This window comes from Vombatus ursinus, unplaced genomic scaffold, assembly GCF_900497805.2.
Source record: "Vombatus ursinus unplaced genomic scaffold, bare-nosed wombat genome assembly UNPS02007284.1, whole genome shotgun sequence".
NCBI classification, from domain to species: domain Eukaryota; kingdom Metazoa; phylum Chordata; class Mammalia; order Diprotodontia; family Vombatidae; genus Vombatus; species Vombatus ursinus.
Window position 1 is genome coordinate 2,764,256 of NW_020947062.1, and position 19,874 is coordinate 2,784,129.

Here is a 19,874-nt window from a genome sequence, read left to right on the forward strand (position 1 = left end):
TCTTCTTCTTCTTCTTCTTCTTCTTCTTCTTCTTCTTCTTCTTCTTCTTCTTCTTCTTCTGTCTTGGAAGTACACAGAATCCAGTATTTCAGTAGAAATTGGTTCACTGTCCTTTGTCTTAAAATAGTTGTTAAATGTTTTGTAATCTCTTTGATGATTTAATATTCATCCTTTCCTTGAGTTTGAGGATCCTCTCTGTTGATTTATCTCTTTGTACTCTGGATTTTCACTTTCTTCCTTCTGAAATCTTTATTGCTTTGAAATTTTTAACTTGTTACTAATTTCCTGACACTTCCTCCTTTTAAATGGGTTCACCACTACCACCACTGCCAATTTTCCCTGTGACTGGGCTGCAAAGCTACTTTATGTGTTATGAGACTGAGGGTTCATAGATCTAGAAATCTGACTTTAATAGCTTCTAGGAGGAAAGGATGAAATCTAATTAGATTTGAGTTGCAATTCCTTCGTACTAGTGAAGACACTTGCACTGGACCCTTGCCCTACTTTTTCATTTGCTCTACTCTTTATCTTTTTTGACTGTGCTGAGTTAGCACCAGTTACTTTTTGCATGACTGGTAGAGGAAGAAATGCATATTGCATACAAATTTTTCAACCTTGTGGATCCCTAAAGTAGGAAGTCCCCGACAGAAGCAGAATACTTTCTCTCTATCCCTTTCCTCTTCACATGGGTGTGCAGAATCCATGCCAGATACTTCTTATTGTGGATGGGTAATAGGCAGGGTGTAAAGTATGCTACAGAATCTTTACAAAAGAAGGAAATTATACTATGGCTTCCAGTCATTTTTTCAGAGGTTAATTTATGTTTTTCTTCTAGGATCATGAATGCTGGTAGGGGAGGAATACTGAGTGAGTACTTTAAGGATTATGCTTTTCTGGTGTTAATTTAAAAAGCTTCTATAACATTGACAATTTATCTTGTTGTTTTGTGAATTCAGTTATAGTTACTTTACATCTGTCAGTTGTGTGTGTTAATTTAGAGTGGAGAAAACATCAAGTCTGTTGAAATTATTGGTCCCACTATGAGAAAATAGGTTTGCTAGTAAGAAAGTCTTTTTTTAATAGATGTGTTTCTCTAAATCTCACTATAAAAGAAGAAAATTTTTTGAGTTGGTTTGAAGAAAGAATTGATTCAAGAACAACTTTTAAAAAGATTTAAAATGAATATTTACATTTGGGGCAAAATATTTAACAATTTTGCAATGGTACAATAATGACTTCAAACTTAACATCCATCTAGATGAAGGAAACACAGAGAAATTCAAACCCTTTATTGCTATTATTTTTTTTAAGAATCTACAACTCAGTGAGGTACAGTAGTGCTGCAAATTGTTTTACCTACTGAAGAACAAGTTTATACTTGTTAAGAAGCTTTTATTTTTGTAAAGGAAATATGATTTGAAAAGATTACAGTGAACATTGCATATGAAAGAACCTCCTTAGTTTTCCTTATGGATGTCCACTTATTAATTTGAAATTACTATTAGCTAAAAGCATTAGTTCTCCATAGTGACACCTTTAGTGTCCTGGGGTTTCTTGATGGAGTTTTTGTGATATCTTGTAGATTCTTTAAAGAATTGCTTTTCACAGACAATATGCTGAAGCTGTTACAGAGGCTATAGATTCTATCTTGTGATTTTCCATTCAGGAGACATTCTCCTTAGAATATGATTTTGTTTGAGTCCCCTCAAAGAGCCTTTCCTCTTACACTCCTTTCTGCTAAATGGGCAAAATTCTCTAGAATTGGCAATGCAAAGAAATAATGGATTGGTACTTTGGCCTATAGCCAGATCATATGAAGTAACAGTTACATCAAGAATCAGAAGACCTGGGTAAGGATGGAGACAGAAATATACTATGATGAGCTATCTTCGGTATGCTAAGATAACAAGTAGTATCATTAAATTCAGAGTTGAAATTAAGTTTAGTGATCATCTAGTACAATCATCAATTTGTATACCAGGAAACTGAAGCTCTGAATGATTAATAATTTATTTGAGGTCACATAAGTAGTAAGTAGCAGAAATGATACTCAAACCCAGGTTCACTGACTAAAAATGAAATGAATTTCATAACACTTTACTAATATTGGTTTATGTTGTCTCATGTATTCCTTTGGAATGTCAGTTTGTCAGTACAGGTCCATGTTCTATTGAATAGATTCTAAAAGAGTGAATATGAGAATCTGTTTACTGATAGAAGTTATACTCTCCTGTATTTATTTTCTTAACAATAAGTTCTGGGAAATGCTAATATAGTTAATTATTTCATGATCCTTCATAGGTTATTTCTGTTTGACACATGCTAAATATAAGTTATTTTTCTTTTTAAAAATTTTATTATGAACTAGAAAATCATAAAAAATAAAAATATTTCCATATCTAAAAAAAGTTAGAAAAAAGACTGAAAGCGAAAACAGAAATATATTATAGTTTCTTTGTTAATATATGTTAAATTTAAGAGGATAGCACCAACAGTCCTGTTTGTCTGTGTCCTACTTTTGAACTTCTTTCTGCTCTTTTCTACATATATAGAGAGTTACACTGACATGCTTTTTTCTGCTTTTTTTTACATTGCTACCCTCTAGTTCCTACCGTTACCCCCAAAATAAGTCTTATCTTTTAGTAAGCAAGAATAATCCAAACAATGTTTGTTGTATGTATCAGAATAATCAATGATTATTTGTTTCTTTTTTTGAACAGTTACCAATTTTATTTTTTAAATAAAATTTTTTATTTAAAATTTATTACTCCACTTTTACTCTCCTTTTTCTCTATTCTTTGATTTCCCTATTTCTTATTTTTTGTATTTATTCAAGAATTTAAAATTTTTCTGCCTTTATAGTTTTGTTGTCATTTAATGCTTAATTTATGTATCTATCTTTTCTCCTTTTTGTTGATGACTGTATTTAGAGACACAAATTTTCACTTAAGGACTTATTTGAGCTGATCTCAAAAGTTTGGCATGTTTTCTCATTCTTATATTTTCTTTGATAAAATAATATATCATTTCTGTGATTTATTTTCTGACCAACAAATTCCTGAGAATTAAATTATTCAATCTTCTTTTAATCATTTAATCAAATTAATTTAGTTGAGTATAACTGTTAGTGTGTTATGGTCATGAAAGGATATATTTATAATTTATTTTCTTCATTTGTTATGATATTTTAAACAATTCCATGCTCAATTTTTGCACAGTTGTCATTCAGAGCTAAGAAATATATTTATTTTCATTCTATAATCTCCAAAAATCTATCTTACTTTATTTTCCTAAAGTTCTATTCAGACCCATTAGAGCTTTCTTATTTATCTTTTTGTTATGTCTCTAGTTCTAAAAAAAAGGCATATTTAGATCCCCAACTAAAATAATTTTGCTGCCCCTTTCTCCCTTGTAATCCAATGTTTTCATTTAAGTAATTAGATACTATGCTACTCAGTGCCTATGTGTCAAGCTTTCACATTGTTTTATTACCTATAGTGTTTCTAAGCAAAATGTAGTTTTATTATTCATCTCTTTTAATTATTTCTATTTTATACTTCATCTTATTTGAGATAATTATCACTATCACTTTTTTAATCACCTGAAGCATCAGAAATTATCAGTTTACCTCTGTATAGAATCTTTATGTTTCTGGTGTGTTTCTTGTAAGCAATATATGGCTACATTCTATTTTCTAATCTATTCTGCAGTCCTTCCTTATTGTGTATGCAATGTCCTCCCATTCATATATGCAGTGGGGATTATTAATTGTATATTTCTCTATATCATATTACCTTATACTTTTCCTTCTATTCTTTTATCCATACATTTATAGAAATAAGATAGAAAAAGATAATAGAGTTGATCAATATTTAGAATTCATGGTTGAAATAACCTTATCACATTCTTCAGTCCTTCTCTTCACCTTGTCCAATTCTGATCACTTGTTCTTACATTTTCTTGTCTTTCCTTTTATCCTGCTTTTTCATGCTCAACCTCTTGAAGTTAAAGCTTATTTTACTTGTAACTATGTCCTCCTCAATTAGGCCTTTTTTCTGAATTCATCTTCTCTCTTTCAGTGACTATTGCCCTATTGAGTTGAAGATGTATTTTATTCCAGTCTTAGGGCTTTGATATGTTCAACTCTCCTTTGCCTTGTCCAGATAAGAATTCCATAAGATGTCCTTTGTTCCCACCCCTCTTCCATGTCTGTATACTTCTTTAATATCTCCCAATAATGCAAAGAAAAAGTTTCTCCACCTTTATTTCTTCTCTGATGTATTCCCCTTATTTTCCTTTACTTTCCTCTATTAAAACCTAAATTATGAAATAAAACTACACCCCCACAAAGGTCATCCATCTTACTTACTTTACTCACTCTGTCACTCTTGAGTACAGTAAAAAATCTCAAAAGATATTTGTGTCTTCTCCCCTGAACAATGTGCACAATTCAATTTAGCTCCTTCACATCACTCAAATGTGTTTATTTGTCTAAGTTTTTCTTGATTCCTATATTTACTTTGCAAACATTCTATACAGAGTCCTCTCTTTTGCTAATGGCCAATTTTTATTTATTCTTTTGCCTTTTGAAATATTTTATTCCAAGATTCTATATCCATTACTTGTTGTAGCATAGCCTTGTGTGATCCTTATTGTGGTCCTTTCACTTTTGAAATCTTTCTTGTAGCTTGTAGTACTTGTCTTTGACATGGAAGCTCTGCATTTTGTCAATGATATCATTGAATATTTTTCTCATTTGTGATTTCATTAAGGAAGATGGTAGATTCTTTATTTTTTTCCCACTTTGTCATAGATCTGGAAATTTTACTTTTATGATTTCTTGAAACATGGTTTGTTTCATCATGATTTTGAGGGAATTCAATGATTCTTAAATTATTTATTCTTTTTTTTCCTCCCCCCCCCTTTTTTTTACCATAATGGCAAGTAGCATATCAATTACTCTTGGTTTTCTTATTAATTTTTATTAATTTATTTTGATTTATCAACAATCACTTCCATATGCTTTTGAGTTTAAAATTTTTCTCCCCATTCTCCCCCACCACCCTCCCCAAGATGGCACACAATCTGATATAGGCTATACATATACATTCCTATTAAACATATTTTAACATTAGTGATGTTGTAAGTAAAAATTAGAACCAATAGGAAGAACCACCAGAAAAAGGAAACAAAACTCAACAGAAGAGAAAAATAATAGCAATTCAAATTTGATAGTTCTTTCTTTGGATGTGGGTACATTTTCCATCATGAGACTTTTGGAGATGTCTTAGATCTTTGTATTGCTGGGAAGGGTTAAGTTTATTAATATTAGTCATCACACAACATGGCTGTTATTGTGTACAATGTTCTCTTGGTACTGCTTACTTCACTTAGCATCAGACCATACAAGCCTTTCCAGGTTTTTATGAAGTCAGCCTGCTCATCATTTCTTATAGCACAATAGTATTCCATTATATTCATATACCACAACTTGCTCAGCCATTCCCCAATTGATGGGCATCCTCTCAATTTACTATTCTTTGCCACCACAAAAAGAGCTGCTATAAATATTTTTTTACATGTGGGTCCTTTTCCCATTTGCATGATCTCTTTGGGATATAGCCCTAGAAGAGCTATTGCTGGGTCAAAGGGTATATACATTTTTATAGCCCTTCAGGCATAGTTCCAAATTGCTCTTCAAAAAGGTTGGATCATTTCACAACTCCACTAACAATGCATTAGTGTTCCAATTTTCCCACATTTTCTCCAACATTTATCATTTTCTTGTTTTATCATCTTGACCAATCTGATAAGTGTGATGTGGTATCTCAGAGTTGTTTTGATTTGCATTTCTCTAATCAATAGTGATTTAGAGCATTTTTTTCATATGACTATAGATGGCTTTAATATCTTCATCTGAGAACTGCCTGTTTGTATCCTTTGACCATTCATCAATTGGGGAATGACTTGTACTATTATAGATTTGACTTAATTCTCTATATATTTTAGAAATGAGGCCCTTATCAGAGAGACTGGTTATAAAAATTCTTTCCCAATTTTCTACCTTCCCTTCTAATCTTAGTTTCATTGGCTTTGTCTGTGTAAAAACTTTTCAATTTAATGTAATCAAAGTCATCCATTTTGCTTTTTGTAATGTTCTCTATCTCCTGTTTGGTCATGAATTCTTCTGTTCTCCATAGATCTGATATGTAAACTATTCTTTGCTCACACAGTTTGCTTATAGTATGAGCCTTTATATCTAAATCATGAACCCATTTTGACTTTATTTTGGTATATGGCATGAGATTTTGGTCTATGCTTAGCTTCTGCCATACTCTTTTCCAGTTTTTCCAGTAGTTTTTTTTTTTAAAGAGTGGGTTTAAATTATTTATTCTTGACTTATTTTCTAGGACAATAGTTGTATATAGTAGATACTTTAAATATGCTTCCTTTTTTCAATCTTTTTATTTTGTCTTAATGTTTTATTGTCACATAGAATCATTGAGTTCTATTTGCTTCATTCAATTATATCCAAACTTTTGTAAGGTTTTACAGTTAGGAAAGAACTCTTTATTTATTTGAAGAACTTCTGGGAAAACCAGAAAGCAGTCTCACAGAAATTAGACTTAGATGAACATCTAATAACACATTCCATAATAAAAATGAAATGAATATATAATTTGAATATTAAATTATTCATATTACACAAAAACTAGAAGAGAAGCAAATTATATACCTTATACTGCTGTGAGTAGGAAATAAATTCATAACCAAGCACAGAATAAAAGCAATTACAAATGATAAAATAGATAATTTTGATTACATGAAATTGAAAAGCTCCTATGCAAATAAAAATAATTCATATGTGATAAGAAGGGAAGTGGTCTAGTGGTTAAACAATTCATTCACATAAAAAAAACTCTGTTAAAGTTGTGATAGTCAAGATATATAGAAAACAAACAAATATACAAGATAAAAAGTCATTATCCAATGATAAATAGTAAAAGATATGAATGATATTTCTCAAATGAAGGATTACAAACTTTAAAAAAAGCATATGAAAGAATGCTCCAAATTATGAATAATAAGGAGAATGTGATTCAAAACAACTTTGATGTTTCATGTCACATCTAGTAAATGAATGAAGATGACAAAAGACAGGAATAACTATAGTCAAATTGGTTACGAAGACTTAGATATATTAGTGCAATATTGGTGAAACTTTAAGTTAGAAAAAATATGTTGAAGAACAGTTTAGAATTAAGCAAATAAAATAACTAAAATAACCCTACCCTTTGACACAGAGATTCTTCTATTAGGTATGTACTCCAAAGAAATCATTAATAAAAAAGAGAAAAATATTTATGCCAGCACTTTTGTGACAGCACAGAATTTGGGATAGGGAAGCAGATACATATCAATTGGGGAATGGTCAAATAAATTATAGTACATGAATGCAACAGAATAGCCTTGTGTTGCAAGAAATGATGAACATGATGAATACGGAGAAACCTAGAAAGACTTACATGAACCTGAGAGTTTTTTGCACAGGTAGAGGATTTGAGTGGAGAATTCACAGAGGCATTGTACATAATGTTAGTTTTCTTTGAATGTATTGATTAGTTTTGATGTTTTTTTCCATATGCATACATACATGCATATATACATATACAAATATATACATACATAAACTATATATATGATCTGTTGTAAGATATGGTTCTTCACATTAACCTTTATATTAACCTTCATATTAACAACAGCCACAATAAAAACAAAATCTATGTAACAGGATCATTTCAATTTTTTTTAATGGTTCCAAAATAGAAAGTCACTATAAGTCATCTACTTCTCTCACATTTCCTTAAGTACTATGGGATCATTAAAATTTTTACATCTATGTCACAAATTATTTCTGTCCACAAAAAATTTATAGTGTCCATGTTTTATATTTCTGTTGACTTGTTTTTCATGATTTTCTTGTATCACTCTCATTTCTCTTCCCAGTTTTTCCTTTACTTCTCTTACTTGCTTCTCAAAATCCTTTCTGAGCTCTTTCATGGCATGGGACCAATTCATATTTTTCTTGGAGGCTTTGGATGTAGGAGCTTTGACTTTGTCATCTTCTCCTGGTTATAGGTTTTGATCTTCTTTGTAACCAAAGAAAGATTCTATGGTTTGACTTTTTTGTGCAGTTTGCTGGTTCCAGCCAATTCCTTCAGTTTTAAATTCTTTGTTAAGATAGGGCTCTGCTTCCAGTGTAGAAAATATACTATCCTGGAGATTTCTGCTTCTGGGAGCCCAGATGGCAGAGTAAAAAGGTAGTCACTCTCACCCTCCCCTATCAACCTCTGAAAACCCAGAAAATATCACCCCAGAAAAAACCCTGGAATAGCTGAACCAGAAGAAAGATGGGGTGCAGCAGTGCAGTAGCCCAGGTAGCTATAGGGATTAATGGGAAAGTCCCCTCTTACCCTGGGGTAAGGGGAGCAGCATGAAACAGGAGTCACCCAGTCAGCTAGTGGAAAGACCCACTTTAGCACACCAGCAGGAGATTCTGGTGCCTCAGCATTCTACAGCAAATGGGTCTCCCAGTGCCTCAGCAAAAATAAGGGAAGCAGCACTACAAAGGGCCCCAGGCACAAATATTAAATGAATCCTTTTCAGATCATGATGCAATAAAAATTATATGTAACAAAGGGCCATGGGAAGATAGACTAAAAAATAATTGGAAACTAAATAATCCAATCCTAAAAAATGATTGGGTCAAACAACAAATCATAGAAACAATCAATAATTTCATTCAAGAGAATGACAATAATGAGACAACATACCAAAACTTATGGGATGCAGCAAAAGCAGTTCTTAGGGGAAGTTTTATATTTCTAAATGCTTACTTAAATAAAATAGAAAAAGAGGAGATCAATGAATTGGGCATACAACTAAAAAAACTAGAAAAAGAACAAATTAAAAATCCTCAATTAAACACCAAATTAGAGATATTGAAAACCAAAGGAAAAATTAATAAAATTGAAATTAAGAAAAATATTTAAGTAATAAATAAAACTAAGAGCTGGTTTTATGAAAAAACCAATAAAATAGATAAACCTTTGGTTAATCTAATTTAAAAAAAAGAAAGAAGCAAACCAAATTACTAGTATCAAGAATGAAAAAGGTGAAACTACCACCAAGGAAGATGAAATTAAAACAACAATTAGGAATTATTTTGCCCAACTATATGCCAACAAATTTGACAATCTTAGTGAAATGGATATATATTTACAAAAATATAAATTGCCCAGATTAACAGAAAAGGAAGTAAAATAGTTAAATAATTCCATCTCAGAAAAAGAAATTGAACAAGTCATTGATGAACTCCTTAGGAAAAAATCTCCAGGGCCAGATGGATTTACATGCAAATTGTATCAAATATTTAAAGAACAATTAATTCCAATACTATATAGACTATTTGGTAAAATAGGTAAAAAAGGAATCTTACCAAATTCTTTTTAAGATACAAATATGGTGCTGATACCTAAACCAGGAATAGTCAAAACAGAGAAGGAAAATTATAGACCAATTTCTCTAATGAATATAGATGCAAAAATTTTAAACAAAATATTAGCAAATAGATTACAGCAACTTATCACATGAATAATACACTATGAACAGGTAGGATTTATAACAGGAATGCAGGGCTGGTTCAATATAAGGAAAACTATCAGCATAATCCATCATATCAACACCAAAACTAACGGAAACCACATGATCATCTCAATAGATGCAGAAAAAGCTTTTGACAAAATACAACACCCATTCCTATTAAAAACACTAGAGAGCATAGGTATAAATGGAGCCTCCCTTGAAATAATAAATAGCATCTATCTAAAACCTTCAGCAAGCATAATATGTAATGGGGACAAGCTAGAAGGATTTCCAATAAGATCAGGGGTGAAACAAGGATGTCCATTATCACCACTGTTATTCAACATCGTACTGGAAACGTTAGCTTTAGCAATAAGAGAAGAAAAAGACATTGAAAGCATTAGAATAGGCAAAGAAGAAATAAAGCTATCACTCTTTGCAGATGACATGATGTTATACTTAGAGAATCCCAGCGAATCAAGTGAAAAATTATTTGAAATAATAAACAACTTCAGCAAAGTTGCAGGCTATAAAATAAACCCACATAAATCATCGGCATTTCTATATATTACCAGCAAAGCCCAACAGCAAGAGATAGAAAGAGAAATTCCATTTAAACTTACTGCAGACATTATAAAATATTTAGGAGTCTACCTCCCGAAACAAACCCGGGAACTCTATGAACACAATTACAAAACACTTTTCATGCAAATAAAATCAGATCTAAATAATTGGAAAAACATCAGTTGCTCATGGGTAGGCTGAGCTAATATAATAAAAATGATAATTCTACCTAAGCTAATTTACTTATTCAGTGCCATACCAATCAAACTACCAACAAATTATTTTATAGAGTTAGAAAAAATAATGACAAGATTCATTTGGAAGAACAAAAGGTCCAGAATATCAAGGGAAATAATGAAAAGAAATGCAGGGGAAAGTGGCCTAGCCATTCCAGATCTTAAATTGCATTATAAAGCAGCAATCATCAAAACTGCTTGGTACTGGCTAAGAAATAGAGTGGTGGATCAGTGGAATAGGTTAAATATTCAAGACACAGTAGTCAATGAGTATAGTAATCTATTATTTGATAAACCCAAAGACCCCAGCTTCTCGGATAAGAACCCACTCTTTGAAAAAAACTGCTGGGAAAACAGGAAAAGAGTATGGCAGAAACTAGGCATAGACCAAAATCTCACACCATATATCAAAATAAAGTCAAAATGGGTACATGATTCAGATATAAAGGCTGATACTATAAGCAAACTAAGAGATCAAGGAATAGTTTACCTGTCACATCTATGGAGAACAGAAGAATTCATGACCAAACAGGAGACAGAGAACATTACAAAAAGTAAAACAGACAATTTTGATTGCATTAAATTGAAAAGTTTTTGTACAAACAAAGCCAATGCAACTAAGATTAGAAGGAAGGTAGAAAACTGGGAAAGAATTTTTACAACCAGTCTCTCTGATAAGGGCCTCATTTCTAAAATATATAGAGAATTAAGTCAAATTTATAAGAATACAATCCATTCCCCAATTGATAATTGGTCAAAGGATATGAACAGACAGCTCTCAGATTAAAGCCATCTATAGTCATATGAAAAAATGCTCTAAATCACTATTGATTAGAGAAATTCAAATCAAAACAACTCTGAGGTACCACATCACACCTATCAGAATGGCCAACATGACAAAACAGGAAAATAATAAATGTTTGAGAAGATGTGGGAAAATTGGAACACTAATGCATTGTTGGTGGAGTTGTGAAATGATCCAATCATTTTGGAGAGCAATTTGGAACTGTACCCAAAGGGCTAAAAAAATGTGCATACCCTTTGACCCAGCAATAGCTCTTCTAGGGCTATATCCCAAAGAGATCACACAGATGGGAAAAGGACCTACATGTACAAAAATATTCATAGCAGCTCTTTCTGTGGTGGCAAAGAATTGGAAATTGAGAGGATGCCCATCAATTGGAGAATGGCTGAGCAAGTTGTGGTATATGAATGTGATGGAATACTATTGTGCTATAAGAAATGATGAACAGGTTGACTTCAGAAAAACCTGGAAAGACTTGTATGGTCTGATGCTGAGTGAAGTGAGCAGAACCAAGAGAACATTGTACACAATAACAGCCACGTTGTGTGATGACTAATATTGATAAACTTAATCCTTCCTGGCAATACAAGGATCTAAGACATCTCCAGAGGCCTTGTGATGGAAAATGCTATCCACACCCAAAGAAAGAACTATGGAAGCCGAATTGTTATTTTTTTCTCTTCTGTTGAGTTTTGTTTCCTCTTTCTGATAGTTCCTCCTATTCATTTTAATTTCTACTTACAACATCACTAATGTGAAAATATGTTTAATATGAATGTAAATGTACAGCTTATATCAGATTGTGCACCATCTTGTGGAGGGTGATGGGAAGGAAGGGGTAGAAAAATTTTAAACTCAAAAACATATGGAAGTGTTTATTGATAAATCAAAAAAATTAATAAAAAAATTAAAAAAAAAAGAAAATGTACTATCCCAAGCTTCAGGGGTTTTCTGCAACTGTTTGCAGAGATATTTCTAGGGACCTGTAAATTTTCAGTTCTTCCAAGATGGTATGATAAGGGGCAAGATGTTTACTCCTTTCCTGGCCTGTACTGTGGTCTATGAGTGCTTGTGGTCACTATGGAACTATGTGGAGGATTTCCTTTCTACCACCAGTACAAGCTCTACCACACCAGGACTCATCCTTGCCCCAGGATCGCCACCCAGAACTGTGACCCAGATCCAAGCACAGGCAAAGCAAGAGAATACCACACCAGCAATGAGATCCCTGAAATCACCCTTGGATCTGCCACTTGATTCCCTCTCAGTCTGTGGGCCAGAAGCTATGAAAGCCACCACCCCTCCCCCCCCCAGCTGCACCAGGACTGGGGCTGGGACCATGCTTCTCTCTCACCCAGGTCACAGACTTTTCCTACTGACCTTCTAAGTTCTCTTTGGTGTTCATGGGTTAAGAAGTCTGGAAATCACCACAGCTGCCTGTGATTCAGCCCTCTGAGGGCTGATCTAGGTTCACGGAGGCCTGGTTTGCCTGTGTGCCCATGCCAAACTGCATTCCTCTCCCTACCCAGCATGATATACCTTTCAGATCAACCATCCAGGTCGTCTTGGGCTGGAAATTTTCTTTTTGTGGGTTCTGCTGCTTTAGAATTTGCTTAGAATCATTTTTTACAGGTATTTGGAGGGGTTTGGGGGAGAGCTCAAGCAAGTCACTGCTTTTACTCCACTATCTTGACTCCACCCCCTCCTGTGTTTTATATTTCTTGTGACATTTTTATTACTATCCATTGATGTCATTTTTCTCTGCTCAAATTCATTATTCCACACTTTGTTTAAAAAAAAGATGCCAAGATACCTAGCAACTTGATGAATTATTATTCTTTCTGCTGTTGACAATTTTTAGTTCATTCACAGTATTGCAAGCTCCTGAATATACTTAACTATATCTATTCTAAAGAGCAACCTTTACTTTCCTAAATTTTGTTTCTTCCTCTCATCCCCAGGAGAGTTTAAAATCTCCTGTAAAAACATGCTTGAATGTATAACTGTTTGTTCCTTCCTGTTTAATGCTTATCTAGAAATATATGTGTATAAATGTACATATATACATATATGTGTATATGTATACATATACACATGTGTGTATCTGTATGTACATAAAATATGCATATACACATACACATATGTACATGAACAAATACACGTATACATACATACACATATATTGTATATACGCATATGAATACATTTACTATGGTGTATTAATCAATAAACAATCCTATAACACAAGCTTCGCAAGATGCTAAGTAGTTATCTTTTTTCAGTGAGATAGTAAAAACAATATGGGCTATACTGAAACCTGACAATCTACGGAATATGTTCATTGCACAATACTTGCCTCTCAGGGTTGTTTGAGTTAGAATATTTATTTGCAGGTAACTCCAGATACCATAGGATATTTAATCACTACTCTCAGCTTCCAGTAATCACTTTTATTTTGTTATGCAAGTCAGCATAATTCAGTTTACTTTAATATACATGAGATGGAGGAAGGATTTTTCTTTTCACTGAAGGCTTTATGGAAAATTCTGTATTTATTGATTTTTCTCTTAAATCTGTTATTCTTTTTTTTTTAATTGAGAATGATTGCCATGGCTATGTTTGTTCAATTTAACAAAAATACAGTTTATTGACAACACTATCTCTTATTTACACATTTCACCTGAAGTACAGAACTGTTTGATCTTTGAAGCCTGTGGCCTAAATCAGCCCACAGGAATGGCATCTATTTGTGTGCATTTTTAGAAGCAGCTATTCAAACAGTTTGTACAAGTTAGTCAAAGGAAAAATAAAACTTGTCCCCTAAAAATGATTACATGTTGGTGACTAACTTCTGGGGGGAAAATGTCATTGGGATTTATGAGTTTCTATTGATACATTACATATTTTAACATAATTTACAATGTTAAAACCAAGGTATGAAATCATACAAGCATCTTAGTGTTTTCAGATTTGGCTATGAACCACCAAAGATATGAAAATATCTTCCCCATCTCACAGATTTCAAGAATTCTCCAATTTTAAAATCATACAATCTTAAAATCATAGATTCTTTGAATCTTCATATAGGAAGAGAATGTAGAGCTTTTCTAGTCCAGAAGTTTTATGAGCTTTATGGAATAATAACCTCACCTTATATAAAATAATTATTATAATTCCACCTTTCTGAAAAAAAAAAAACAGCCTATGCAAATAATGTTCACAGTTCATATTTTATTCAAATTCATTTTCTAATTCATTATAATTTTCATAAGAACACCAAAATCTTAAACACAAAATAATAATAAAATACCATTTTTAACAAAACCAGTATTATAGCATACTTATTAAAATGAATGGCATTGAGAAATAAATCGATATGGTACTTTTAGGTTCCATATCAAGATCAATTTTTCTAACTAAAACACTTCATCTTTATTAATAATGACTAATATTTATATAGTGCTTTAAGGTTTGTGAATCACTTGGCATATATAATCTCATTTCTTTCTCAGAAGAACTATATATGATAAATGCAATTTTTGTTACTATTTTAGATATAAAGAAATTGAGGATGAGAGTGGCTAAGTGATTTGTTCAGGGTCACATAGTAGGTGACTGAGGAGTGATTCAAAGTTAGGTCTTTTTTACTCCAAAGCTATCACTGCATACTACCCTCCAATTAGTCATGAGCTTATGCAAACTAATAATTCTAATGCCTGATTGCCTGGTAGGGATTTCATTCTAGCTGACGTGCCTCCCAATCAATCACCAAGTATTTATTAAGTATCTACTCTGTTCTTCTGGGCAATGGAGATACAAGAAATAAAAGTGAGATTACTTTTCTACTCACAGAGTATTCATCTTCCCAGGGGATGAGGGTTGTGAAATAACTATATTTTTATGAGTGCAGGGTCCATATGGCTGCCCTGATCTATCTTACTAGAGCCCTGAGGAAGCAGTACCAATGTGGATGGATCTAAATTTCCTCTAGGTTTCATCCCTACCCAGAGATAATCTGAAACCTCAGCATCAAAAAGGATACATTTTTGTCCCAATGATCCCGAGGACACCAGAAAGAGTGAAAAGGGGCTGAAAGCCTTTGAGCTGTGAAGGGCATAAGAGAGGTAGAGAGGGTTTATTTAGGTGTGGGTTAGATGGCCCCTACCCACACAGTGCAGGATGCAGGCCTACAGTCAAATGTATTACCTCTTGAACACCTCTGGAGGCCAGAGTCTTACAACTGGGTGACCTTCTTCAGCTGAAGCTGAAGGCCTATATTTTTCAATGGCTCTGCCCACATGTTGCCTCTCACATAGTTGCAGCCTAGTTCTGAACATGGCAGGTGTCTTACATTTTTCTCATTTTCTTGTACCCTATCAAACAATCTCCATGCTGCATTTTTTCTTTGGTTTGATCTTTGTTTTCATTTTTTTAAAAAAGTGTATGTATTTATTTGGGAGTTTCAGGATAATTTGTGCCACTGTTTTAGGGAAGGGCTTTAAAATTTTGAATGCTTTGATCTAGTGTAAACCTTGTCTGGAGCATGAATCTCTAAATCTAGGATAAATGATTTATTAGCTTCTATAGCCAACTTAAGGACAAAAGAACATCCCCACTGCATCTCTTATCTTGACAGTTACACATCTTTCAAATCTGGCTTTTCTAACATATTGGCTTCCTATTGGAATATACTGATAAAACTTTCTTAGAGTTTTTATGTCAAACAATTGCTACCATCAAGTAATAATGAGAAGAGTCAGTCAAAAGACAACTGGAAAATATAAGTGTAATATGATAATTTATGGATTTAAAGAAAGAAACAGACTCAATGCTTCCCACACAGAATCCCTGTCACTCTGTGGTCAGTGGCCTGGAAAACCATAGGTAAAATGGAAATCAGAGTCATTTTATTTCTTCTGTTTTTTCATTTGTTAAAAAAAAAAAACAAACAAACTATAGTAGGCAAATGTATCCTTGAGTGTGAACTGTGAAGTATTAAGTTTTGCTTTGATGTCCTCAGTTCTGTGGCAGTCCATTAAGACACACACTGAGCTATCAACATCATCCTGCCATGTTTTCATACCACCAGGTAGGTTATTTTAGACACAGAGTTAGCAATCCTACCTCTAGAGGGAATTGCATTTGGGGGCATATTTTCCAAGTCTAATGTTAGGAATGCTCTCATTTAATAACTTAGTAAAATAAATTTTTAAAAAATCACTAACATTGATCTTACAGATAAAAAATAAAACTTTGCCAGTTTTCCCATAAAGAAACATTTATTAAGCACTTGCTATGTTATAGTTACAATGTAAGCTGGAGATACAATTATAAAGAATGACACAATCTTTAATCATAAGGACCTTATATTCTAACATGGGAGAAAACAAATACAATTGTTAGTATATGTAAAATAAACATAAAGAAAATAAATACAAATAAATACAAAGATATCATATACCAGGTCATTTAGGAGTGATGGCAATAGAAATTGGGGGTCAATCAAGACTTCATTTTGAAAGTGATGCTTTGAGCTGCTTCTTGAAAGAAGAATGAAATTCTATAATGTAGAAATGAAGGCAGAGCACATAATTTAGTCATTGTGAAATGTCTACTATAGAGAAAAGTAATTGGAACAGAGGACTGATGAGAAGCATGGCTGGATTACTGAGTACAGAAGTGATGTGAAAAATAGATCAGAACAAGTTTGTGAAGGGCTTTAAAAAGCTAAAAAGAGGAGATTATTTTATCCTACAAGCCACAGGGAGCCATAGAAGATTATTGAGCAGGAGAGAAAGACTGTCAGATCTATGTGTAAGGAAAATCACTTTGGCAGCAAGCAGTGTGAAGGATAGACTAGATGACTGAGGAGAAGGGCAGCTAAGTGGTGCAGTAGATAGAGCACCGGCCCTGAAGTCAGGAGGACCTGAGTTCAAATCTGGCTTCAGACCAAACACTTGACACTTACTAGCTGTGTGACCCTGGGGAGGGTCACTTAACCTCAATTGCCTAAAAAAAAAAAAAGATGACTGAGGAGAGACTTGGAGCAAAAAGATAATGAGGAGGCTATGGTGATAATTCCAGATGAAAGACAATGAGGACCTGAGCTATGAAGTCTGTATAACTAAAGAGAAGGAGTTGGCTACAAAAGATGAATTAAAAAAATATATGAATAAAGGTATGTATGTGTGTATGTATATGATATATACATATACACATATACACATAAATTTATATACACATATACATACCACAGACATACATATGTGTGTATGTGTCTGTCAGTATATATACATACACATCCATCCATATATACATACACACATATACACATATATACATGCATGCATGCATGCATATGTGTATGTATACATACAAACCATCTATTGATGCAACCGGGTTCTTTGAGGCATTCTTAAAATCTAGTCCTTGCAGGATAGAGGATATTACCAGACTATAGAAATAAACTCGATCAACAACAACAAAAGATGTAAACAATGAGTTAATAGATTTTATAATTACAAATATCTGCTTAGTAAATGAAATTATTTAAAAAATTCTCTCCTCTTGTCCAGTCTTCAAAGACAATCTCCCCTCCCCCCACTCTGGAGGTATTATATAATGTCAGGTTTGAAAGATACCTCTAATGCTATCTGATGCAATCCATTACTCAACAACAGCAACAACCTTATCCAGTAAGTTTCCAATAGTCCTCTCTTTGTAGACTTCCAATGATAAGAATCTTGCTACCTCTACAGGCAGCTCATTCTACTTTGAAGATCACTATCTAGTTTCCTATTTGTAATTTCCATACAGTTCTTCTATTTCTGCCCTCTGGGCCAACCAGAACAAGTCTCATTTCTATATGACAGCCCTTCAAATAGAAGGACTGAAGACAGCTATTATATTCCATCTAAATTTTCTCTTCTGCAGGGTAAACATCAGTAGTTCCTTCAAATGATAATAATAATAATTGACATTTATATAGTGCTGTAAGTTTTGCAAAGTGCTTTACATACATTATCTTATATGGCATGTTCTCAAGGCCCTTCAACATCTAGTCAGTGTCTTCTGGATATTCTCCAACTTAACAATGTCCTTTCTAAAACATGGTGCTCATAACTGTAAAAGTACTCATGATAAGTTCTGACCAGAGATAGTAGACCTATGACTTCCATAATCTTGGACACTATACCTCATTTAATTCAGCTTATGGTCACATTAGATTTTTCCCATATCATACTATGCTATTGACTCATATTCAAAGTTTCTGTTATATCAGTTCCTCAAGGTCCAAGAGCACCCTGAGAGATCTTTGGGGTTCTCTTTTATACACTGCCATTTCCTTGATCTCCCAACTATTGTATTCTATTGAATCTTCGTACAGAAGCCTACACTAGATAGAGAAGCTTACTTAATTTTCTCTTTTTTTTTTGAACTCTTGTTGTATCTGGCACTTTTTCATCTTTATTAATACATTTTTCAAGGGATCTGGGATTGGCTGGAGACTTACACATTGCCATCTTTTGCTAATACTAATCAAAGTGAGCTAAATATCATTTTACAACTGGACAGTGTAATAAGCTGGTATTCTCTCATTCTAGTCTAATCTTATCTGGTCCCTCTGTCATTACTACTCTTTTCAATTGAAAAGGAATTTGCTTGATATTTTGAGAAAGCTGAATGTTGGAACAATGTTTCTGGAAGTAAGGAAAAGTTGTCTGCAGTTACAGTTATGGGAAAAGGTCATTCTGGCTTAAGTAATTTTTACATCAAAAACAATGTGAATAATTATGTATAGTTATGTTATTAATTACACTGTTACTAAATTATATAGCCAACAATTTAAATTTATTTAATTCTATATAATAAGTGGTTTTCAGTCTTGGGTATTTATGCATACATTCACATTATGTATATATCTGCATTTATATCTCTACCTATATCGATTAGACAACTTCCTTTATCTTTGAGTTCCAAATCATCTCCTTCCTTCCCTTTTCTCCCCATTATTGAGAAGGCAAACCATTTTACATAGGTTATACATATTAGTCATGCAAAACATATTTCTATATTAGTCATGTTGGGAAAGAAAAACAGACAAAGAAGCCACTAGCTTCTAATTGCTCCATTCTCGATCCCCTACCCTTTCCCCAAGATGGAATACAATCTGATATAAACTATGCATGTATAATCATGTTAAAAATATCTCCATATTAGTCATGTTGTAAAGAAGAATTAGAACAAAAGTGAAAAAATACAAGAAAGAAGAAACCGAGAGAGAGAGAGAGAGAGAGAGAGAGAGAGAGAATAGTATGCTTCAATCAGCATTTAGACCCCATAGATCTTTCTCTGGATGTGGATGGCATTTTCTATCCTGAGTCCTGAATTATCTTAGATCCTTGCATTGCTGAGAAGAGTTAAGTCTATAAAAGTTGGTCATCACACCATGCTGTTGTTACTATGCATAATGTTCTCCTTGTTCATGTAAGTCTTTGCAGGTTTTTCTGAAGTCCATCTGCTCATGATTTCTTATGGAACAGTAGTATTCCATTACATTTCTATAGCACAACTTGTTCAGCCATTCCCCCAATTGATGGCATCCCCTTAATTTCCAACTCTTA